The sequence below is a fragment of the Anabrus simplex genome, chromosome X, assembly GCF_040414725.1.
Source record: "Anabrus simplex isolate iqAnaSimp1 chromosome X, ASM4041472v1, whole genome shotgun sequence".
Classification (NCBI taxonomy): domain Eukaryota; kingdom Metazoa; phylum Arthropoda; class Insecta; order Orthoptera; family Tettigoniidae; genus Anabrus; species Anabrus simplex.
This window is the reverse complement of record NC_090279.1, coordinates 155,625,886-155,651,595: the sequence shown is the minus strand read 5'-3', so window position 1 is coordinate 155,651,595 and position 25,710 is coordinate 155,625,886. Positions and strand designations below refer to the sequence as shown.

Genomic DNA, 25,710 nt, shown 5'->3' with positions numbered 1-25,710 from the left:
TTCGCTCAACCTTATTTGTCTACTTATGTTATTCCACGCAAACTCTCCACTGACAGTTATAAACATACCGCATAGTCAAGGAGCTCGTCTCCTTACTCCCAAGTCTTCCCAGCCCAAAGTTTGCAACATTTTCCTTTGAATTTCTTCCAGTTCTCGTAACAAGAAGTCCTGGGGAGGGTCCCATACACTGGAACCACTCTAACTGCGGTTTTACCAGAGACTTACACGCCCTCTCCTTTACATCCTTACTACAAACCCTAAATACTCGCATAATTATGTGAAGAGATCTGTTACCTTTCTTTCCAACTTCGTTATCTAATATGATTACCCCAATAAAGATCATTCTTTATATTAACACCTAGGTATTTACAGTGTTCTCCATGAGGTATCGTCACCCCATCGATACAATAATTAAAACTGAGAGGATTTCACCTCTTGGTGAAACAAACAACTTGAATTTTCATCCCATTTAAATCCATACCTTTGTTATTACGACAGCCTATCTGTCGAGACTATATTCGCATCGTAGTGAACGGCAGTCTGTTCTATCTGGCTGGCTGTGCTCACTATAGCTCATTCCACATTAAGAAAACATTATTGCTCTTATGCACTTACAAGGAGTGAACACACTCCCTCTGAAACACCCATAATTCATCGTCATTAAGGCATATTATTCTGGACTTTATAATGTATCATGAAAGATGGATAAAAAAGATGAGGCATTTTTCCCCGTCAGATGTTAAAATAACTACATAACATTTTATTTTTCATAAATACACTGACTGACAGAGCAAATGCAACACCAAGGAGGAGTGGTTCGAAAGGGATGAAAGTTGGGGAAAAAACAGAGACGGCACGGACGAATAATTGATGTTTATTTCAAACCGTTATGCAGGTTACACAATGCGCACGGCATCGACTCAGTAGGATGTAGGACCACCGCGAGCGGCGATGCACGCAGAAACACGTCGAGGTACAGAGTCAATAAGAGTGCGGATGGTGTCCTGAGGGATGGTTCTCCATTCTCTGTCAACCATTTGCCACAGTTGGTCGTCCGTACGAGGCTGGGGCAGAGTTTGCAAACGACGTGTTCGATTGGTGAGAGATCCGGAGAGTACGCTGGCCACGGAAGCATCTGTACATCTCGTAGAGCCTGTTGGGAGATGCGAGCAGTGTGTGGGCGGGCATTATCCTGCTGAAACAGAGCATTGGGCAGCCCCTGAAGGTACGGGAGTGCCACCGGCCGCAGCACATGCTGCACGTAGCGGTGGGCATTTAACGTGCCTTGAATACGCACTAGAGGTGACGTGGAATCATACGCAATAGCGCCCCAAACCATGATGCCGCGTTGTCTAGCGGTAGGGCGCTCCACAGTTACTGCCGGATTTGACCTTTCTCCACGCCGACGCCACACTCGTCTGCGGTGACTATCACTGACAGAACAGAAGCGTGACTCATCGGAGAACACGACGTTCCGCCATTCCCTCATCCAAGTCGCTCTAGCCCGGCACCATGCCAGGCGTGCACGTCTATGCTGTGGAGTCAATGGTAGTCTTCTGAGCGGGCGCCGGGAGTGCAGGCCTCCTTCAACCAATCGACGGGAAATTGTTCTGGTCGAACATGCTGAAGAATGGCGGTTGACGTGGCGTGCGGGGCTGCCACCGCTTGGCGGCGGATGCGCCGATCCTCGCGTGCTGACGTCACTCGGGCTGCGCCTGGACCCCTCGCACGTGCCACATGTCCCTGCGCCAACCATCTTCGCCACAGGCGCTGCACCGTGGACACATCCCTATGGGTATCGGCTGCGATTTGACGAAGCGACCAACCTGCCCTTCTCAGCCCGATCACCATACCCCTCGTAAAGTCGTCTGTCTGCTGGAAATGCCTCCGTTGACGGCGGCCTGGCATTCTTAGCTACACACGTGTCCTGTGGCACACGACAACACGTTCTACAATGACTGTCGGCTGAGAAATCACGGTACGAAGTGGGCCATTCGCCAACGCCGTGTCCCATTTATCGTTCGCTACGTGCGCAGCACAGCGGCGCATTTCACATCATGAGCATACCTCAGTGACGTCAGTCTACCCTGCAATTGGCATAAAGTTCTGACCACTCCTTCTTGGTGTTGCATTTGCTCTGTCAGTCAGTGTATATATCTTAGGGAGGAAGCACAAGTACAAGCCTCGTTTAGTCCCTCACTCTGTGAACCGCCGGCAGCTCACTTCTGTAGTGAAGTCATCTACAGTATTTTTGTTGCGTCTGTGTTTTTAGGCTTTAAATCAGTGAGTACCTGTCTTGTGTTGAGTCAGAGTTTGTTGTATAATGCATAGTATTTATGAGTGTTCTATTATTTTAGTACTGTACAGAAGTCCTTTCTTAATATTTTGCTGTTGTGGTGTGCAACGATACGTCATGGCATAATTTGTACTGCTAAAAAAATTGCCGTGTGTTCTATTTGTGTTTGGTTTTGTTGTTTAGCTGTTCTTTCTTAAGCGCATTTTAAATTTTACCCCTCTTTTACGAACGCATTTAATTTTCACTGTTGTTTTTGTCAGCGATACGCCAGCACAGTTGTACACCGCGTTGCCTGGAGAAATGTATTAAATGCAATTTAATGTATCCCTCAACCCTCGAGCCCATAAAAATATTTTCTTCTTCTTTTTTCTCCCCGAGTTTGCCTTCCACTTCAATGCTGAAGTAATTTTTTATGTTCCGTAATTTACCTCTGTTTCCGTACAAACCCAAAATAGACCATGTAAACCCCCGTCCCCTTTAGTTCATAAAAATAACTTGCAGCTTAATTTCTTCCCCATTTTATCTAGAATTTCACAAATTTATGTGCGGTCGTTTTCCTGTGATGGTGTTGAGCAAAGCCGTTCAATATGGCAACCCTGTTGTCATAAGAACAATACTGTTTTCTTAACATGGAATGAACTATAGTTGTTAACAGTTGACAACATTTGTGATTAGCTGTTAATAACTTGGTTTCAAGTTCTAGACGAAACACTCAATGATGACGTGTTTGGAAAAAAGTGAATAGTATATTTTCATGAGGTGTTCAAATCAATGAAACTTGTATGTAAGGCTCATCTTTAGAGGCCCTAAAATGATTTTAGGGTGTAAAGACCGGGCAAGGCTGGCGCTGATGAGGAATAATTTGATAAGATAATCAACTGTGTGGGGAACGGCGTAATGTCAATCTACCAAATGTTAATTAGGAAAGGAATGCAAACGACAGAAAGCATGATCAACAAGCGGTAAATAACTGAATCTAATCTAAGTGTTGGGCAGTGATCTAGTTGAGTATCTTGATTACTTGATTAAATGGAATAATACAGTGCTGGCAAAAAGTTTAAGGACACCTGTCAAAAGCAGATAATCATCTACAGGCCTTAAACATTGTGCTAACATACATTTTTTGGCACTGGAACTGAAAGTAGAGCAGAAATGCCAGCCATTAATGAAAACCAGAGGTCTCTAGCTCCACCCATTACCAATTTAAGGTAGTTTTTGTAAGTTAAGGTATGCTTAAAAAAGTCATATATTCATAACAAAATAAATAATAACTTGAAAACGATTTGAGCCAGTTTTATGAATTTTGTTTATACAAGCAGGTGTACCAGGTAGAAATCAACCAGTTATTACTAAAAGTGAATTATTTCATTTTCAATATGATGGCCATGTAGCCATCTTCCTAACATCTCTCCTAGGGTCACTGCAGTGTGCTAGAAAGTCTTTGGCTACATGACCATCATATGGAGGGAAATTCAAAATTATTTTTCTTCTTCCTACATTTTATCTCCTTTTCATAAAATTCAGCAAACATTCAACACCCCAAAAATTTAAATACACATTTTTTTTAATGACTTTTAGTAATAACTGGTTGATTTCTACCTGGTACACCTGCTTGTATAACAAAATTCAGAAAACTGGCTCAAACCGTTTTCAAGTTATTATTTATTTTGTTATGAATATATGACTTTTTTAAGCATACCTTAACTTACAAAAACTACCTTAAATTTGTAATGGGTGGAGCTAGAGACCTCTGGTTTTCATTAATGGCTGGCATTTCTGCTGTACTTTCAGCTTCAGTGCCAAAAAATGTATGTTAGCACAATGTTTAAGGCCTGTAGATGATTATCTGCTTTTGACAGGTGTCTTTAAACTTTTTGCCAGCACTGTATTTTAAAATACGTATTCATTTTGGTGGAGATTTTAGACTGCGGACCTGTCAAGAACGGCGCAGTGGTAAAATGTTTGAAAGCCACTGCAGCTCTAAAGATCATTGTAAGATTATTCAACGCGAGATGAACAGGGAAATTACAGCTTGCATCTCTTTTGTTACACAACTCACAGTGGGAACTGCAGTACAATGGTATTAATAATATTGTGTCTAGAACACAACATGTGAAAAATGATGCTGCATACGGACAGATAGTCAGAGGGGTTTAATTCTCCGTGCAGGGCAACTTTTGGTGACTATTATGATTACTGTTCGGATACAATATTTCCCAAACTAATTCCAGGAAAAGTTATTCTATAGTGCTGAATTTCAAAGCAAGAACAAATATTTTTTCACTCTATCTGGATTTATAATTGTTATGTTCTTAAGTTTTCCAAAACTAATTTTGAATAAATGCACTATAAACTACATGAAAAAGGAGCAACTTAATGAAAATAGAATGACACGTTTCGTTCTCGAAAGAACATCATCAGGTTCTACCAAATCACACTCAAAAATATTTAAAAATGTATAAACAATTACCGAGCGAGTTGGCCGTGCGGTTAGGGACGCTCAACTGTGAGCTTGCATTCGGGAGATAGTGGGTTCGAACCCCACTGTCGGTAGCCCTGGAGATGGTATTCCGTGGTTTCCCATTTTCACACCAAGCAAATGCTGGGGCTATACCTTAATTAAGGCGACTGCCACTTCCTTCCCACGCAGGGTTTTGAGGGTTACGTACACTTCTTTCTTTCTTAATCCGTTTACCCTCCAGGGTTGGTTTTTCTCTCGGACTCAGCGAGGGATCCCACCTCTACCGCCTCAAGGGCAGTGTCCTGGAGCATGAGAAGGAGGACCAGTGCCTCGCCCAGGCGGCCTCACCAGCTATGCTATGCTAAACAGGGGCCTTACGGGGGGATGGGATATGTAGGGAAGAGGCAAGGAATCGTCCGTGGGCTTAAGTTAGGTACCATCCCGCATTTGCCTGGAGGAGAAGTGGGAAACCATGGAAAAGCACTTCAAGGATGCCTGTGGAGGGAATCGAACCCTACTCAACTCATCTGACCTCCCGAGGCTGAGTGGACCCCATTCCAGTCCTCATAGCACACTTCAAATTTCATGACAAAGCCGAGAATCCAACCCGGGCCTCCAGGGTTGACAGCTAATCACACTAACCACTGCACCACAGAGGTGGACCGTAGACTTACTTATTAGAAAAAGAATAACAAGAATTATGCGGATAATAAATTGTATTCGGTAGCACGTGGTACACTTGGAATGTGGGTAATAACTCGGCGCAGTATGAGTCGGTGATATCAGAAGTAAGAGACATCATTTAAAAAACCAAACTTTCTTTTCCATTATTTATTCTATACAACTGACCACGATGTATTCACAACGACAGCTAAGCTCGCGAGTGACGTTACATATTTCGCACAAATTTTGCCTTAGTGACGTCACATATTTCGCATAAATTTTGCCTTAGTGACGTCACATATTTTGCACAAATTTTGCCTAAGTGACATCACATACTTCGCACAAATTTTGCCTTAGTGACGTCACATATTTCGCACAAATTTTGCCTTAGTGACGTCACATATTTCGCACAAATTTTGCCTTAGTGACGTCACATATTTCGCACAAATTTTGCCTTAGTGACGTCACATATTTCGCACAAATTTTGCCTTTGTGACGTCACATATTTCGCACAAATTTTGCCTTAGTGACGTCGCATATTTCGCACAAATTTTGCCTTAGTGACGTCACATATATCGCACAAATTTTGCCTTAGTGACGTCACATATTTCGCACAAATTTTGCCTTAGTGACGTCACATATTTTGCACAAATTTTGCCTAAGTGACGTCACATATTTCGCACAAAGTTTGCCTTAGTGACGTCACATATTTTGCACAAATTTTGTCTAAGTGACGTCACATATTTCGCACAAATTTTGCCTTAGTGACGTCACATATTTTGCACAAATTTTGTCTAAGTGACGTCACATATTTCGCACAAATTTTGCCTTAGTGACGTCACATATTTCGCACAAATTTTGCCTTAGTGACGACACATATTTCGCACAAATTTTGCCTTAGTGACGTCACATATTTCGCACAAATTTTGCCTTAGTTTGAAGCGCTATTTCATCAAAACTTCGTTTCAGACTTTTTTCAACAGTTAGCCTCCCTTTTTATCTGTTAAATGAGACATTAAACATAATTGTAAGTTCAATACTGTCTGCAATATACCTAAGCACTGAAAGCGTCTTAAAATTTTCTTGCCATGTACCCTTTGTCGAGAAACGTAAGTCTATATTAAAAATATGTAATCCTGATTAGGTCGATACTGGTTTCACTCTTGATCCTTTCGTTTATATCCGCTGATGATTTTATTCTACATGACTCATTGTTTGTGTACATGTGATTAGTTTTGTATTGGATTTGATAAGCTTTACCGAGAGACAGCCTTGATTTCAAGGACGTATTTAAAATTAAAAAGAATAATAACTTATTATACTGTTTCTATCTATAGTAATTTAATATTATAAAGAGGAAAAATGTGTATGTTTGTTTGTAACGAATAGACTCAAAAACTACTGAAACGATTTTAAAAATTACTTCACCTATAGAAAGCTACATTGCCAGTGAGTAACATGGGCTATATTTTATTTTCAAAACAATTCGAGGTGGGCGGGGACAGGGGGGAGATATAAAAATAATAGGCTAATATAGGCAAAATATCCAATTTGTCGTATAAGGACGAGATAAAGCGCACTTTAATCCTCTTGACGCAAAGAACAAATTTCGGTAAGCCCTACGGGCCCTAAAACCAACCGTTACGGAGATATTGGCACCACACTACCCCTGCTCTAGGAATCGGATAAAGAAATGAACTGCCGTAACCATGGCAACGTCAGCTCCAGGATTCTAGAGCAGCGAGATTATGCATGTACGTTTGGGCATAGCTGCCAACCAAAATTGGTACACATACGACGTAATATCTGGAAAAAATATACTGTTGTGTAAGGCACTCACAGGACTCCTTTGGGCGGGGATGCAAAGGGGGTGAAGTATAAAAATCTTATCTTACTGTATATAAAAATGGATGTATGTATGTGTGTAAATGGCACATCTCCTCCTAAACCACTGGAGCAATTTCAACCAAACTTGGTACACGTATTACTTACTATCGAGAGACGAACACTGTGGGGGTAAGTCACCCCTAGCGCCCTTAAGAGAGGGAGGTCAGGGGGGTTAGTTATAAAAATAATCGAGAATAGTGTCGAATTCATAGTTTTCGGGGTCGCTGAGTTGAAAAGTAATACTCCAGAATTTTTTAAAGTTCAAGTTCAGCCCCCTCTTAGGGGGAGGAGCGAAGGGGGGTGAGATATAGAAATAATTAAAAACAGTTTCGAATCCATAGATTTCAGGGTCTCTGGGATGAATAGTAATACTCCGGATGTTTTACAAGTTCAAGTGGGGGTGGGGGGGATGAGATATAAAAATAATCGAAAAACTATATATAAAAATACTTTCTTCTTCTTACTATATATAAAAATGGATGTATGTGTGTGCGTGGGTGTGTGGGTGTGCGTGTGTGGATGTGTAAATGACACATCTCCTCCTAAACCACTGGAGCAATTTCACCAAAAATTGGTACACTTATCAATTAGCATCAGGAGACAAACCGCGTGGGGGTAAGACACCCCTAGCACCCTTATGGGCAGGGGGGCGAGGTGGGTGGTATAATAATAATCTTGAATAGTATCGAATACATAGTTTTCGTGGTCGCTGAAATGAATAGTGACACTCCGAAATTTTTAAAGTTCATGTTCAGCCCCCTTTGGGGTGAGGGTGAGGGGGAGTGAGATATAAAAATAATCGAAAACAGTGTCGAATCTACAGTTTTCGGGATCACTGAGATGAATGGTGATAAACCAGATTTTTTTATCTCTTAGGGGTGGGGGCCGAGAGGGGGACAGTCTCATTGACAGTTGAAATCCTGTACATCGTATCTATAGTACGACGGCTAAATACATATAGTTATCACTTATTAATTTTTGACAGGATAAAATACTTCCCAGTCGATTCGAGCTTCCATAAGGACGAAGTTTTACTCGAAAACTAAATAATCTAAAACTTGAAATCAAATACATCTAAATAATTCTAAAACTAGATAATAGATCGTAACATATCAATCTGCAAGTCAAAAAGGAATTCTATAAAAATTCACTTCACACATAACTAACTGGTAATGCAAATCTTAAAGGTAAATATTCAGAAACTATCCGGGCAACGCCGGATATTACAGCTAGTTTATAATTATACCAGATAGCCCGCAAGCTCTGTACTTTCTACTTGTAAGTGTCGCCCATGCAGTAATGATGAATGGGAAGTCTAATGACTGATTTCCTCAGGGGTATGACTCAGTGGCGTATGCTGGGATTAATACATGGGCTACCACTAGACTTAGGTGACCTCTTTTCGATGGTTGGTTTAATGAACGTCAAGCCTTCGGCGTTTTGAGCTGCAGCAAGTAGCCAACGGAGAAGCCTCTTGTGTTGTCAAGGCTGCTTTACAGGCTACTGCCCCCGCCTCTGCTACTGCCAATGCTCAACCCCTGAACAGTGAGATGGTAGTCTAACAAATGAAAGTCCGGCTTTGTGGCTAACTGGATAGAATGTTTGCCTTTAGCTCGATGGCCCCAGTTCAGTTTCCAGAATCAACCCCCTCATACTGTTAATGCCTCTGGCTTGGGGACTGGGTATTTATGACGTCTTCGCCATTCATCTTATCCCCATTAGGTCAACACCAAGCCAATATAGATGCCGTTCCCCATTATTATTATTATTATTATTATTATTATTATTATTATTATTATTATTATTATTATTTTACAGCGGTCGTACCCATCGTTCACTGGTTAATTAGCTTCCTCGGGAGATCAGTGGTGGTGTCCGACCCATGATCACGGGTTCGATTCCAACCAATAAAAGAAAACATAAACCTGAAAGATGGCATTTAATTTTAGCAGATCTACCAATAAAAATAAAACTATATTGCTCCTCTAACAGCAGTCCTGCAGTCCTCCTACAAGGATGTAGAAGTAAACTGGAGTGAGGAATTCCCACACTCTCTTATCTATATCATTAAGTCAGAAGTATGAGGTGAGGAAGTATATACGATGAGTAACGCATGGTTGACAGTTAGCAGTGGCGATCTGACGGACCGAAGCCTAGCCACACCTATCCTCCGCTGGTCCCCGCTCCTTTCCGATATCCAGCAGCAGGCCGCGAGGGGAGCGGGGCAAGAGTCTGGGCTGCAATATCAGTCTCTGATGCGTTGCTCTCAGAAATATGTGCGACGTTTTTTCTCACTGCTTTCAAGTTGTGTAAATGGAACAATGTTTCAGATGCTTACATTACAATGTGCTTTAGACTTCCATCATTCTCAATTGAGATTTGGGCTTCACTAATAGCCTTGGTAGCCCTCAGTATACGCCACTGGTATGACTACCTGCAGATTAGTTACATCAGAATACAAAGAGATAACAACCGGACGGCCGTTGGCTGCATGTTCCTAAGCGCTGCCCGTCTATTGCACCTTCTTGCGTTAATAAACTTCGTTTTCGAATGCTCAGTAGTAGGCTAGGCTGCACCACAATTGCTGTCAATATATCGACAATCGCTGTTGTGTTGAGCAACGACGAATACACCGACATAATTTTAATCCATGGGGAATCTGGTCGGAATGCAGCCGAAGCTCGCAGACGGTATGCAGAGGAGTTTCCAAATATCCGCCTGTCTTCTATACACGTATTTCAGCGAAAGTTGTAATTAAGAGCTAATGGATCGTTCAGGCACTTACCACACACAATCGACTTTCTTGGTAGAGTGGAATATCTGTACGTGAATAATTTAATGAGTTATTAAACTTCATTTTCTGCACCGTTGGCGTGTTTACAAATGCACCCTGTTACAGAACGTCGATCCATTGTTTATATGTCGCTGAGCAGTGGCGTATACTGAGGGCTACCGTGGCTATTGGTGAAGCCCAAACCTCAAATGAAAACGATGGAAATCTAAAGCTCATTATAATGTAAGCATCCGACACGTTGTTCCATTTAACAAATTTCAAAGCAATTTTTTTTTTAAACACCCCACGTATTTCTCAGAGCAAGGCATCGGAGACATATCTTGCAGCCCAGGTTGTGCGTTCTTCATCATATATACTCTACTTCCTCACCTCATAGATAACTTCCGTTACTTCTACATCTTTGTAGGAAGACACTGCAAAGCTATAGTTATAGGAGTAATATAGTTTTATTTTTATAAGGAGATCTGCTAAAATGAAGTGCAATCTTTCAGGTTTAGTGTTCTCTTTTGATGGTTGGAATCGAACCTGTGATCATGGGTCAGACACCACCGCTGATCTCCCGAGCCAAGTAATAAACCAGTGAACGATGCGTACGACCACTGGTAATCCTGTAAAATTCAACATTTTTATTTAATAATAATAATAATAATAATAATAATAATAATAATAGTGCATGGCATCTCTATAGGATTGGTGTTCACCTAATGAGGATCGAAGATGTCATAAACACCCAGTCCCCAAGCCAGGGGAATTAACAGTACGAGGGGTTTGATTCTGAGAACTGAACCGGGACAATCGGACCAAAGGGAAGCATTCTATCTATTTAGCCATAAATCCGGGCTTTAATTTGCTAAACCTTAGGCTTCCATCTCCACTGATCAGGGGTTGAACATTGGTAGTACCAGAGGCCAGGACAGTAGCTTCACAGCACAGCAGGCTACTCCGTTGGCTATTGGCTGCAGCTCAAAACTCTTAAAAGGCTTGACATTCACAAAGTGGTAGCCCACGTCTTGGACTCAGCACCCCGCCACTGTCGCTGAGATGTACTGTGACGATCTGGATACCGTTTAAGTACACATTCAGAGATGGGGTTAAAAGTAAATAGTCTAAAATGACCGAGATTTGTGTTGGATCCAATGCTCTTGGGGTCGCAAGGCTGATTGGTGATAGTCTCAAAGACAGCTGGAATCGTGTACATCATACCTATAGCATGACAGGTAAATGAATATAGTTATCACTAGAGCCCGGATTTTTATGCATTAATAGGTTAGAATGCAAATTTACTGAAGCGAGTAGCAAGTATAGTCTACCTTCACAACGATTATGCTATGGGGTTTGCATAAACATGAGGGGTACGGCCCATCAGAACCCCTATAATTTATGTTACTCTTGCTACATTATGGAAGAGCGGGTGGCCGACACTACCTACTAACCAAATTAATTTGCAATCTAACCTGTTACTGCATAAAAATCCGGGCTTTAGTTATTATCACTTTCTTTTTGTCAAAGGATCACATACTTCTCGGGCAATTCGAGCTTCCACAAGGACAAAGTTTTATTCGAACTTTACATAATCAGAAACTTGAAATCAAACACGTCTAAATAACTCTAAAAGTACATAATGGGTCGAAAAATAGCAAGCAACATCTCAAGAAGGAATTCTATAAAATTCACGTTACTCCTAATTAACAGATAATGGCTCAGTCCGGTGGTATTTGAAGGTGCTCAAATACGTCAGTCTCGTGTCGGCAGATTTAATGGCGCGTGAAAGAACTCCCACGGGACTAAATTCCGGCACCTTGGCGTCTCCGGAAACGGTAAAAGTAGTTAGTGGGACGTAAAGAAAATAACATTATTTAACACAAATCTTAAAGGTAAACTTTCAAAAACTATTCGGACAACACCGGGTACCATAGCTAGTAGATAACAGCTTCGACTGCCGAAGATAGACTTATGTACTTGTTATTGTATAATAATTTTCATGACGTCTACATTAATGCATTTTTCTCCTCCTTTCTTGAAAAATAACATTGATGTCATCTGGAATAGCTCTGGCGAGGTCTCCGAAAAGGCCTGATGCAGGTCTTTCGAGATGAGCCGTATAAGCCCTACATATGATGAATTCTAATGGTGAAATAACCACTGAATGTTAAAATCCCCAGCCGGCCCCGCGGTGTAGAGGTAGCATGCCTGCCTCATACACGGAGGCCCCGGCTTCGATTCCCGGCCAGGTCAGGGATTTTACCCAGTTCTGAGGGGTGGTTCGAGGTTCACTCAGCCTTCGTGATTACAACTGAGGAGCTATCTGACGGTGAGATAGCGGCCCCGGTCTAGAAAGCCAAGAATAACGGCCGAAGGGTATCGTCGTTCTGACCACGCGACAACTCATAATCTTCGCGCTGAGCAGCGGTCGCTTGATAGGCCATGGCCCTTCAGCGCTCATGCGCCATGGGGTTTGGTTAAAATCCCCGATCCGGCCGGAAATCAAATCCTGAACTCCCTAAACCAAAGGCCAGCTCGCTGACCATTTAGCCGTGGAGTAGTGATAGGATTGAGTTTCAAATATCATTCAGTTGTATCGCATAGAATATTCCGATGCGTCATGAATCAATTGTTCGGTTTAATTGTGTCGGATCGATTATCGATTGAAATAAGCGAATAGATGAACTCTTATGAAAAATAGAAATGCGCCTTTTTCCAAACGTATCTCCAAATGTTGAAACTAAATGAATGAATTTACTGTCTTAATCACATCACTTTTCATTCCATTATTTCGAAAGCATTCACTATTCAATTACCTCATTCAATCGAATGAATAATCGAATAAGCGATTATTTTTTATTCGATTATCCCCTCACTACCGTGGAGTCGGACATTCTGGACAGGTAAACCGTAATATCCAAGAAAAATTTACAGTAAAAACTGTCTGAGCAAAATGATATTAAGACCTTTATATGTAAGACAAATTAAACCATGTGTAGTGCTTTTCATTTGGCAAAATTGTATAGATCTTGTGGGAATTAATTAACTTATACCGAGCGGGTTGGCCGTGCAGTTAGGGTCACGAAGCTGTGACCTTGCACTCTGGGTTCAAATCCCACCATCGGCAACCCTGAAGATAGCTTTCCGTGGTTCCTAATTTTCACACAAAGCAAATGCTAGATCTGTCGCTTCTTTCCAATTCTTGGGTAGCCGAGAAACCGTCGATATTTTAGGTCGACGTTAAACCACTGTTGTTTGAGTCATCAGTCCATAGACCTGTAGATGCAGCCCTCCATGGCACCCTATCATGTGCTAACATTTGATTTCTACATAACTGCTGCATCCTAATCTGATCTAATCTGCTTGTCATATTCATACCTTGGTCTACCCCAACCCTTCTTACCACCTACACTTCCTTCAAAAACCAACTGAACAAGTCCTGGGTGTCTTAAGATGTGTCCAATCATTCTATCTCTTCTTCTCGTCAAATTTAGCCACAACGATCTCGTCTCAACCAATTCGATTCAGTATCAGTTGTTTCCCCCGACCCAAAGTGACATGCTCCAGGACACTGCCCTTGAGACGGTAGAGGTGGGATCCCTCGCTGAGTGCGAGGGAAAAACCAACCCTGGAGGATTCTATCTATCCATCACACCTTCAGCATTCTTCTGTAACAACCCTCTGTGGGTGGGGGCGGTAGAATAACACACGCCGTATCCCCTGCCTGTCGTAAGAGGCGACTAAAATGGGCCCCAGAGGCTCCTACCTTGGCAGCGTGGGTTGGCGACCACGGGGCTCTCAGCTCAGTTCTGGCATTGCTTCCATTTACTTGCGCCAGGCTCCTCACTTTCATCCGACCTTCCTTGGTCAGCTCTAGGTCTTTTCCGACCCCGACGGTATTAGAGCACTCGAGGCCTAGGGAGTCTTCCATTTCACGCCCTTCGTGGCCCTTGTCTTTCTTTTGCCTGATATTTTTATTTTTCGAAGTATGAGATCCCTTCCATTCTTTCCCTCCGATTAGTCTCATATAGAGGATGGTTGAAAAATTGTACTTCCTCTTAAAAGACTAATCACCACCACCACCTCTTCTGTAACACCACATTTAAAAAGTTGCTATTCTCTTCCTTTCTGAACTAGTTATCGTCCATGTTTCACTTCCATACAATGCCACACTCCAGAAACATCTTTCTAATCCTTATATCACCGAGCTCGATGGCTGAAGTCGCTTAAGTGCGGCCAGTATCCAGTATTCGGGAGATAGTAGGTTCGAACCCCACTGTCGGCAGCCCTGAAAATGGTTTTCCGTGGTTTCCCATTTTCACACGAGGCAAATGCTGGGGCTGTACCTTAATTAAGACCACGGCCGCTTCGTTGCAACTCCCAGCCCTTCCCTGTCCCATCGTCGCCATAAGACGTATCTGTGTCGGTGCGACGTAAAGCAACTAGCAAAAAAAAAGAGATCGATTTGAGTACACTTACCGTATTGAATCCTCCAGGCAACATCGACGTATACAGACGATGCAGAATTGTAGTAAAATCGATATCACCTCTTAGAATTCAAAAACGCCAAATGAAGTAGAAACCCAGGAGATAACTTTCAGCTTTGAAAGTATGTGCGCTATTCTAAATGTAATTGGTGCAATAGATAGAACGCACATTCCAATTTAACCCCCAACAGAAGGTTATCGTGATTTTCTGGCTGGCCGTCTTATAATATGATTGCAGTTGCTGATCATTTATACAGGTAAATAATTTTCTGGCTTATATTTCGACAGAACTTTAATGATGATGATTTTGTCAGAACAAACATGGACTGTGTGCGCAGTCGTTTTCAATACGATCTCAGTACGATCCGCGTTTTCATGGAACTACAATACGATCCCAGATTTTACCGTATCGACCTTGAGACTCAATCCGAATTGAGTCCCCGTTTACATGGCGTTTTCAATATGTGAAGTGTACTCAGATCGATCTGAATCCTGCATGTAAACGTACTAATTAATATCCCTGGCCTGGGGACTGAGTGTTTGTGATGTCCTTAATCTCCCTTTCCTCAGAGACAACATTCCACACAACAGCCATTCCAATTACACGCAGGTTCTTACAATACGGTGCCAGAACGGGCAAAAGATCCACATGGGTCGACGCCCCGAACAAATAGCATTTTACAAAAAAAGGGCGGGGGGGTTCTCAAACTAGGCTCCATGAAGAGAGTGGAAGGATAAAGGAGATGAAGTGAATGTGGTCTTAAAATCGCAATTTATGTGTGCCCATCAAGAAAAAAAATAATAATAATAATGAAAGAACATCTCTGAGTTGTAAACCCATCTCCGCTATCAGATTATTTATTTCAATTTGCTTTACTTCGCACCGACAAAGATAAATCTTATGGCGACGATGGGACAGGAAAGGGCTGGGAGTGGGAAGGAGGCGACCGTGGCGTTATTTAGGTTCAGCCCCAATATTTGCTGGTGTGAAATCGGAAACCACGGAACACAATCTTATTGGCTGGCGACAGAGGGGTCGAACCAACACACCTGTGCGGCCCCAACTCAATCGGTCTTCTTAATGCTTCCCAGTTTTTACGAAACGAATTACGATATACATTTAGGGATGGTAGTATGGAAGTAATGGAGAAGGTATATATAGTAAGATGCTGGTAAGACTCTAAACGCGGATTACTTGATTCGAAAACTGGAAGAGATCCTAAGGAAAGGAGCTCGATTTGTTCTGGGTAATCGTAGACAAACGAGTCTTTGGGCTGGGAATATAGGAGAGTAGCGGGAGGCACTCTCGACTACATTCCGAGCTGTCAGTGGGGAAATGGCGTGAAATGACATTAGTACACGAATAAGCTTGTATAGAGTTTTTAAAAGTAGGGAACATAAAGAAATTTGGAACACAAGAGGACTATTTGGGGCAAGGAAGGGGAATAATTTACCAAAGGTGATGTTCGATAAATTTCCTATTTGTTTGAAAATAATGAAATGAAATGGCGTATGGCTTTTAGTGCCGGGAGTGTCCGAGGACATGTTCGGCTCGCCAGGTGCAGGTTTTTTGATTTGACGCCCGTAGTTTTGAAACTAATAATAATAAATCAATAATAATAATGCTATTTTCCTTCCGTTCCACTATTTTTACGGTTTTCGGAGACGCCGAGGTGCCAGAATTTAGTCCCACAGGAGTTATTTTACATGCCAGTATATCTACCGACGTACTTGAGGACCTTCAAATACCACCGGACTGAGCCAGGATCGAACCTGCCAAGTTGGAGTCAGAAGGCCAGCACCTTAACCGTCTGAACCACTCAGCCCGGCTTCCTTGGAAACTATTAAGACTAGGTTAACTATTGAAAGGGAATCTTCCATCTGGGCGATGCCTTAAATCCAAATCAGTGGTAGATGATGATAATAGTAATTTATGAACAAGGATTTTTTTTTACTGCTGCTATGATAAAAAGAAATATTGGAAAAATGAAATATATAAGAGAATAAAATGCCGTAGTTATCGAAAGGTCAAATTTAGTTTTGATCCCTCTATCAATCAATCAATCAATCAATCAATCAATCAATCACCACTGATCTGCATTTAGGCCAGTCGCCCAGGTGGCAGATATGTAGTTTACCTAGCCTATTCTTAGATAACTGCAAAGAATTTGGAAATTTATTGAACATCTCCCTTGGTAAATTATTCCAATCTCTAACTCCTCTTCGTATAGACGATTATTTGCTCAAATTTGTTTTCCTCTTGAATTCCAACTTTATCTTCATATTGTGATCACTCAAACTTATTAGTCTACTACTGTCATTCCACGCCATCTCTCCAATGACAGCTCGTAACATACCACTTAGTCGAGCAGCTCGTCTCCTTTCTCCCAAGTCTTCCCAGCCCGAACTTTGCAACATTTTAGTAACGTTACTCTTTTGTCGGAAATGACCCAGAACAAATCGAGCTGCTTTTCTTTGGATAATTTCTGGTTCTTAAATCAAGTAATCCTGGAGAGAGTCCCATACACTGGAACCATACTCTCCTTTACATCCTTACTACAACCCTTAAACACCCGCATAACCATGTGCACAGATACCCTTTATTTACAATCCTAATTGTGCGATTACTACAATGAACACCATTCCTTATATTAACACCTAGGTAGTTACAGCGCTGCCTGCTGTCATTTCTTGATGGATACAGTACTTTTGCATCCATCTCTAGGCACAGGCCAGAGTAAAGTGTAGCTTCCACTGAAGTCCCAGCAATATTCACGGCTGTGACAATATGGAGTTGCTGGGGTATGGGTAGTGCTGAGTAATGACATTCAGAGCACGACTAGTGCACCTGAGTGTTATGAAAGGTGCTGCTCATAGGGTCAGTCGTGCTGCAGAAGTACTTTCTGACCCAGTGAGGAAAGCAATGGCAAACTACCTCACTCCTCATCTTGCCTAGTACGCCTCATTTTGGTGCTGCCATTGGTTTTTGGGTTTTCCTTATATCCGCATAACCTTTGGTGGTGCTATTTGAGGATCCAACCAGCCTCTGGGCTGATGACCTAACAGACAGTTACAGCGATCCCCATAAGGAACTTTCATCCCATCAGCGCAGCAATTTAAACTGAGAGGACTTTTCCTATTAGTGTAACTCACAGCCTGACTTTTAACCCCGTTTATCATTACACCATTGGCTGCTGTCCGTCTCACAAATTATTTCGATTTAAGATGTTACATTTTGTTGAGTTTCCCACCGCCTTCCATAAGATAAAGTTACACAGATTTTGTTTTGTTCATGTGAAGTGTTTGTAACAAATGAATCCTAGTATCAAACACTCGTGGCATCCGTAAATGAAATATACAGCTGAAAAGATTACAATATGAAGAGAGTAAACATTGAATTAAAATTATGCTACTGAACAAAACTCACGTTTAAGCTGTCTTGATCGCGTCCCCTGATGGCTTAAAAACAACTAAGGCACTAATCCGACACTGTCATTTTCCCGCCACGGCACGCACTTTTTTTTTATTTCGCACTGACGCTGCTACAACACGCACACACAAACAAACCACACATATACACACACACACACCTGCAGGAACGCAGCACGGTATCTGCGCTGGCGCTAAGCCGACTGGTCGAAACACGCTGCCGTCCCGCTACAAGTATCTCCAGCAGTGGGCTCTGCTCTCGTGACGTCACAGCAGGCCAGCCTAGCGCTACGCAGGCTCAGTCAACAGTCTCAACTATCGGACACCAATAGAATTTCATTACGGTACTGCTCAATAGCACGAAAGAAAATATTATACGAACAGTCTGCCATTTTGGTGAATTTTATAGCCTCGTGTAATATGACGTGAAGGTATTCGATCACGCTTATATCGTTGAGATTCTGAAGTTGATTAAATACATAGAATTATTATTATTATTATTATTATTATTATTAGAGCCTCCGTGCCTCAGACGGCAGCGAGTCGGCATCTCACCGATGGATACCGTGGTTCAAATCCCGGTCACTCCATGTGAGATTTGTGCTGGACAAAGCGGAGGCGGTACAGGTTTTCCTCCGGGTACTCCGGTTTTCCCTGTCATCTTTCATTCCAGCACCACTCTCCATTCTCATTTCATAGCATCCATCAGTCATTAATAAAATTACTTTGGGAGTGGCGACCCCATCGTACTAATAGCCTGATATGATTTATTCATTACATCCCTGATCCGGTCATTGACTGGAAAACAGGTTGTAGGTTTTCATTTATTATTATTATTATTATTATTATTATTATTATTATTATTATTATTATTGCGCCGGCCCCGCGGTGTAGGGGTAGCGTGCCTGCCTCTTACCCGGAGGCCCCGGGTTCCATTCACGGCCAGGTCACGGATTTTTAACTGTATCTGAGGGGTAGTCGAGAACCACTCAGCCAACGTGATTACAATTGAGGAGCTATTTCACTGTGAGATAGCGGCCCCGTTCTAGAAAGCCAAGAATAACGGCCGAGAGGATCCGTCGTGATGATCACGCGAAACCTCGTAATCTGCAGGCCTTCGGGCTGAGCAGCGGTCGCCTGGTAGGCCATGGCCCTTTGGGGCTGTTGTGTCATGGTGTTTGGGTTGTTTTTATTGCCAGTTGCCAAGTATTAGTAGTAGTAGTAGTAGTAGTATATCTTTGAACTTGTAAATAGGTGCAATGAGTATGGTATGAAAATTAGCCTTTCTAAGATTAAATTTATGTCAGTAGGTAAGAAATCCAAGGGAACTGAATGTCAGATTGGGAATACAAAGATGGACCAGGTTGATAATTTCAGGTATTTAGGATGTGTGTTCTCCCAGGATGGTATTATAGTAAGTGAGATTGAATCAAGGTGTAGTAAAGCTAATGCAGATAGCTCGCAGCTGCGATCAACAGTATTCTGTAAGAAGGAAGTCAGCATCCGGACTAAACTATCTTTACATAGGTCTGTTTTCAGACAAACTTTGCTTTACGGGAGCGAAAGCTGGGTGGACTCAGGATATCTTATTCATAGGTTAGAAGTAACAGACATGAAAGTAGCGAGAATGATTGCTTGTACAAACAGGTGGGAACATTAGCAGGAGGGTACTCGGAATGAAGAGATAAAGGCTAAGTTAGGAATGAACTCGATGGATGAAGCTGTACGCATAAACCGGCTTCGGTGGTGGGGTTATGTGAGGCGAATGAAGGAGCAGAGGCTATCTAGGAAAATAATCCCCGTTCATAAGATTATGTATTCGAGAGTGATACACACGCACACCCTGATCATTGTAACTGCGTGCGTTTGAGAAATTCTTGTTATTTTTATTTATTTTTTTTTTGTATTAAAGTAAAGTAAACTCGTGTCCTCATCCCGAGGTGATGCAGCTCTTTTCAGGCACACCCCCATTGGAGGTGAGCTGCATGTACCATTTCAACCACATACCAGTCCTTCTGCCATTCTTAAATTTCTGGCAGTACCGGGAATCGAACCCGGGCCTCCGAGGACGGCAGCTAATCACACTACCCGTTACGCTACAGAGGCGGACTTTTTTGTATTAATAAATGTTTAGCATAACAGATGGCCTTGGTTCGCGCTAACCCCTCCCACTCTTATCATACCCTGACTGGTTTAGGGCTCCGATCTTTAGCCCGCACCTTCTTTGCCTTCCACCGTCTATTTACGGTGCACTACTTAACTGTTATTTGTTCTTCTTCATCAAAGTTTAAAGTCGAAAAAAAGAAAAAAAAGGAAAGAAATAACATTTCAAGTTTTAGGTACAATGTCGATGTCTGAGAACTTATCTGTTGTTTTGATTGACACAGCCGATGTCAGCAAAACCCCTGCTAGAGGCACTGACCCCCGTATACACGTGCCACGCCCCCTCTCCAGTCAAGGCGGGGCGTGAAGGGAAGAAGCAGGCTTGCCAACCTGAATAGAGGAGTACACCAGTGCGAAAGAAAACTTCCCTTTTCCCTGTCCACCCATTCACGCCCCCACCTTTTTACACTTCTGCAAACCAATTTATTCCCGTAATAGTAATAATAATAATAACCATCAACATCATCATCATCAGGAAAATGTTAGGAGCAAGATATACCCAAGACGGTTACAAGTTACAATCAATCAAAACAACAGAAAAATTCTCAAATACCGAAACTGACATTAGGAAAAGACGAATTAAATTCTTCGGTCATCTCACCATATTGTCAGAAAATCGATTGACAAAAAGGATAATAGATTACGTACCCTCACTTAATAACTCAACATCCTGGCTTAACGAACTTCGAAAGGACCCCGAAAACGCAAACATAAGTTCAACAGACATTCTAGAAAGAGACATCTTTAGACAGAAAGTAAACAATTAGGAAGCTACATCAGAGCAGTCCGCCTCTGTGGTGTAGTGGTTAGCGTGATTAGCTGCCATTCCCGGAGGTCCGGGTTCGATTCCCGGCTCTGCCACGAAATTTGAAAAGTGGTGCGAGGGCTGGAACGGGGTCCACTCAGCCTCGGGAGGTCAACTGAGTAGAGGTGGGTTTGATTCCCACCTCAGCCATCCTGGAAGTGGTTTTCCGTGGTTTCCCACTTCTCCTCCAGGCGAATGCCGGGATGGTACCTAACTTAAGGCCACGGCCGTGTCCTTCCCTCTTCCTTGCCTATCCCTTCCAATCTTCCCATCCCTCCACAAGGCCCCTGTTCAGCATAGCAGGTGAGGCCGCCTGGGCGAGGTACTGGTCATTCTCCCCAGTTGTATCCCCCGACCAAGAGTCTGAAGCTCCGGGACACTGCCCTTGAAGCGGTAGAGGTGGGATCCCTCGCTGAGTCCGAGGGAAAAGCCGAACCTGGAGGGTAAACAGATGATGATGATGACATCAGAGCAACCACAACAGACCAAAGTAGTCGGAAGAACGTAGATAAGCCTTCTGGGAAAGAATGAAAACATATGGGAACAAGAAGAACCCACAGAAGAATCGATTCCAATATTGGGAGAATTCGTTAATAATAATAATAATAATAATAATAATAATAATAATAATAATAATAATAATAATAATAATAATAATAATAATAATAATAATAATAATAATTGTAAATGATTAATATCCCTGGCCTGGGGTCTGGGTGTTTGTTTCGTCCTTAACGTCCCTTTCCTCACATTCATCACTCTACACTTCCGCAAGTACACTTACAGGCAGGTTCCTCTCATATGGTGAAAGTAGTGGGAAGAGATGTGCAGACGTCGACGCCACGAACGAATATCATTTTTAGAAAAGTAAATAATAATAATAATAATAATAATAATAATAACAATTACCGAGCGAGTTGGCCGTGCGGATAGCGTCGGGTTAGCTGTGATCTTACATTCGGAAGATAGTGGGTTCGAACCCCACTTAAAGATGGTTTTCCGTGGTTTAACCATTTTCGCACGAGGCAAGTGACGGGGCTGTACCTTAATTAAGACCACGGCCACTTCCTTCCCACTCCTAGACCTTTCCTACACCATCATCGCCGTAAGACCTATCTGGATAGTGGGTTCGAACCCCACTGTCGCCAGCCCTGAAGATGGTTTTCCGTAGTTTCCTAATCCATCGTCGTCGTAAGACCTATCTGTGTCGGTGCGACGTACAGCAAATGCATTCACTTTCAATAATAATACATAAATTTAAATAATTATATAATAATGTAAATAATAAAATAAGTAAATAATTAAATAATAATAATTTAAATAATACATAAATTTAAATACCCTCAATGGAAAGGAAAAGGAGGCATTAACCCTTCAACTTGTCTGGGGCACATGTCTCTATGAACTATTTGAGTGATGTTGAAATACTCCCGTGGCCAGCAAGATTCCCAGATCTGTACCCAATAGAACATGTGTGGGACCACCTCGGGTGTCATCTCCCGACCCCAGTGTCAGTATCCAGGATACCAAGGAGCAGTTACAACAGTTGTGGGCCAGCTTGCCTCAGGAGAGGATACAACGGCTTTATGATACCCATCCAACCGAATCAGGACAAGCATCCAGACCAGAAGGGGTGTAACGTCATACTTGTAAGTGGACTCGGACGGCCAAGTTCTTTGCAAATATGACTCGATTCTGTAATCACTGAAATAACATCACATGGCCTCTCAACACGGTAAGTTGCATTTCGTCTCCTCCTCCCCTTCCGGGTGCTTTCATTCTTTGTCAGGCAGTGTATTTCTATTGAAAATGAAAACCTACAACCTGTTTTCCAGTCATTGACCGGATCAGGGATGTAATGAATGAATCATATAGGCTATTAGTACGATGGGGTCGCCACTCCCAAAGTGATTTATTAAATGACCGATAGATGCTATGGAATGAGAATTGGGAGTGTTACTGGAATGAAAGATGACAGGGAAAACCGGAGTACCCGAAGAAAAACCTGTCCCGCCTCCGCTTTGTCCAGCACAAATCTCACATGGAGTGACCGGGATTTGAACCACGGTATCCAGCGGCGTATTTATATTATTGATAGATTTTATACAATTTCATTTAGGGGGCCCAATTTTGTTACCTGCAAGTGGGCCCTGTCATATTCGTTAAGCCCCTGTATGTCGTCTAAAACTTTTTACCGAAACAAAGTTTAGATGGCTAGGGTCGAGGCTTTAAGTTCAGAGGGTGCCGAGTTCGATTCTCGGTCGTGTCGAGGAATTTCATCGCATCTTGCGCTGACTCGGAAACTGGTGGACGAGCTTGACTGTGCTAGCGAGAACACGTACGTGCTTCTCGCTCCGCTGTCCTACTCCTCGCCAGGCGATCTGTACTTCCTAAGTGCAAGCCAGGCAACTGTACTTATTAGTACTTTTCCGAAGGAGCACTTGTCAGAGCTGAGCAATTCTCAGTGCCCGCTTTCTGTTCTCTTTCAGGATTTCTTTTCAGGAGGACCAGGATGGAGAAGCTGAGCCTACCAGCGACATCGGCCGGCTACGACTACAGGGGAGCCGTAGCGAGAGATCATACTCCCGTCGCTGTTGGTGTACAACCACTGGGGACGCGCACCAACCGAGGGACGGTCCGCATACTCGACCTCCTAGCCGAGAAGAGATCCCCGGAAAGAAGAAGCCGCCTCAGGACCAGGAGGAAGAAGAAGACGTCGGCCCGCCAGGAGAGGACCGCCTAGCCGCAACCCAGGACTGCTTCCAGGAAAGCAGCCGACCGAGGAGCCAATCAGGATAGGCCTCAGCGGGTAGCGGCAATCAGGTAAGACTGAAATGTCCCCCTCAGCAGCTCTTGCAGTGTTTCCGCTGTCTGAGGTGGGGCCACCCCGCCTCCCATCGCAGTTGCCCTGTTTACCGGGCCATGGCGCGGACAGAGAGGAAGGAGGCCCGGCGTCATGACCCACCCCCTTCCAGGAGGCCCCCGTCTCGGCGGGCTTGGCCGCATTCTCCGGGATCGGAGACTGGGTACGAGGGACCCTAAGGAGGTGGCGCTGTGCGGCGGGCTCTATTGGTACTCGACGCATGGCTCCGTAACCGGCAAGGCCCGCGCTAGTCACAGCAGTGCCCAGACGGACTGATCCCCTGGCAGACGGAATGGTGAAGAATAGGTTTAAGACTTGTGCATGATACCTGTTCCCAACTAACACTACCACTAGACTTTTCCAGCCCACATCCTTGCATGTGCTATCACAAGATGTCAGGTTTTACATGTAGGCTATTTCTCTCTTCTGCCTATGTGGGTTTTCCCTGACCCTTCAATAGCACACCTTAACACTATCCAACCAATACAACTTCGCCTGGTAACGTTTCTGACATGGAAAAAAGGCTGCCATGGTAGTGAGTTTACTCGGAAACCGGCAGATACTCCTTGTATCACTTCGCACTCTTCCCTGCTATCTCTTTCTTCTTAGAAATTATTGGCATGTCGGAGGCCATGTAGATTGAGTTGATTGTCACGCGGGGGGAGCGGGCTTCGGGGGCCGCCGATAAAAAAGACGGAGATGGTGGCGATTTTTGTTTTAAGAGGAAGTACAACTGAACAACCATCCCCCATTAACACTAATTAGAGGGAAAATACAAGGGGTTTGACACTTCGAAATAATGAAGATATCGGCAAAATAAAGACAACCGCAACGAAGGGCGTGAAAATTAGAGAACCTTATATCGTCTGGGTCGGAAAAGAACAAGAGTTGACCAAGTGAGGTCGGGTAATACTTCACATACCACGATGTAGAACCGAACATCGTAAACATTTAACCATGACGAATAGAATACCTAGTGAGATCACTAGCCGAGTTCAAGCGCGCTCCCGCACAACGGCACTAGTGGAGCCAATCACCAACGCCACACGGTTTTAGTGGAGGTTACACTGATACGCAAATAACCAAATACAACACCCAATTGTTTACACTTATGAGTAATATTGGCAGTGAGTTTTAAATGATATACTCAGTCCCCGCGAAGAAATATCTTTGGACTTTAAGAAGAGAACACACGAGATACAATGTGCTTTACATACTTTAAAACAAGACTTTCTAAACAGAGCACGTAAAACACTAAACATTCCGCGTTCTTAATCTGCCCTTGTAGGAAATTAATCCTAGTCTTAACTGAGGAAAGAGACATTTAGCTCGCATTGAATTACGAGTTGCGTTCTTTAGACGCTTTTTAACAGACACTGTGTACTTTTGGGAATCGGTAAGAGAACTAGACTGATCTTCAAACTTACCGCTTACTGTTGCCATCACTGCCGCACTCACGTCGTTTTTCTCATTCCTTATCCTCTTGATACTGTCTTATTCCTTTTCCTACTGGATGCTTTTCGCGATTTTACAGTTACCTAAGTGAAAAGGTATTTCCGTAAATTTGGAAAGATGTGAAGCACCGCTCCTAGTTTTAATTTCCAACTCACACGTGGAAGTTCAACTTTTTCACCGTTGACAAAGAAACAGACCGCCTTTATAAGTTAAATAAATCTGCCGAAAAACGCATGTAACAAATTCTGCTTTTGGCTGACAGTTGCTTATCTTCCCACGGAAAAATTCTTTTCCACTTCACAAACAGATTATTTTCTTTTGGCGGTATAAAAAATCGTCTACCATCAGGCTTCCTTCCGTAACCCCATTTACAGCCAGAAACGAAACAGTACGACATCTTCTGCAAATAATAGAAAGGTAGTCGA

The 25,710-nt window shown here is 43.0% G+C and overlaps 1 protein-coding gene across 1 annotated transcript in view; it reads right to left on the bottom strand.

Annotated features, from left to right (window-relative positions):
- The window catches only part of LOC136885938 (uncharacterized), a 446,708-nt gene extending 428,576 nt beyond the window's left edge, over nucleotides 1–18,132 (bottom strand). The window contains exon 1 of the mRNA XM_068230933.1: nucleotides 17,998–18,132. The gene's annotated coding sequence lies outside the window, so the exon portion shown is untranslated. The remainder of the gene's footprint in view (nucleotides 1–17,997) is intronic.
- Between the last annotated feature and the right edge of the window lie 7,578 nt (nucleotides 18,133–25,710).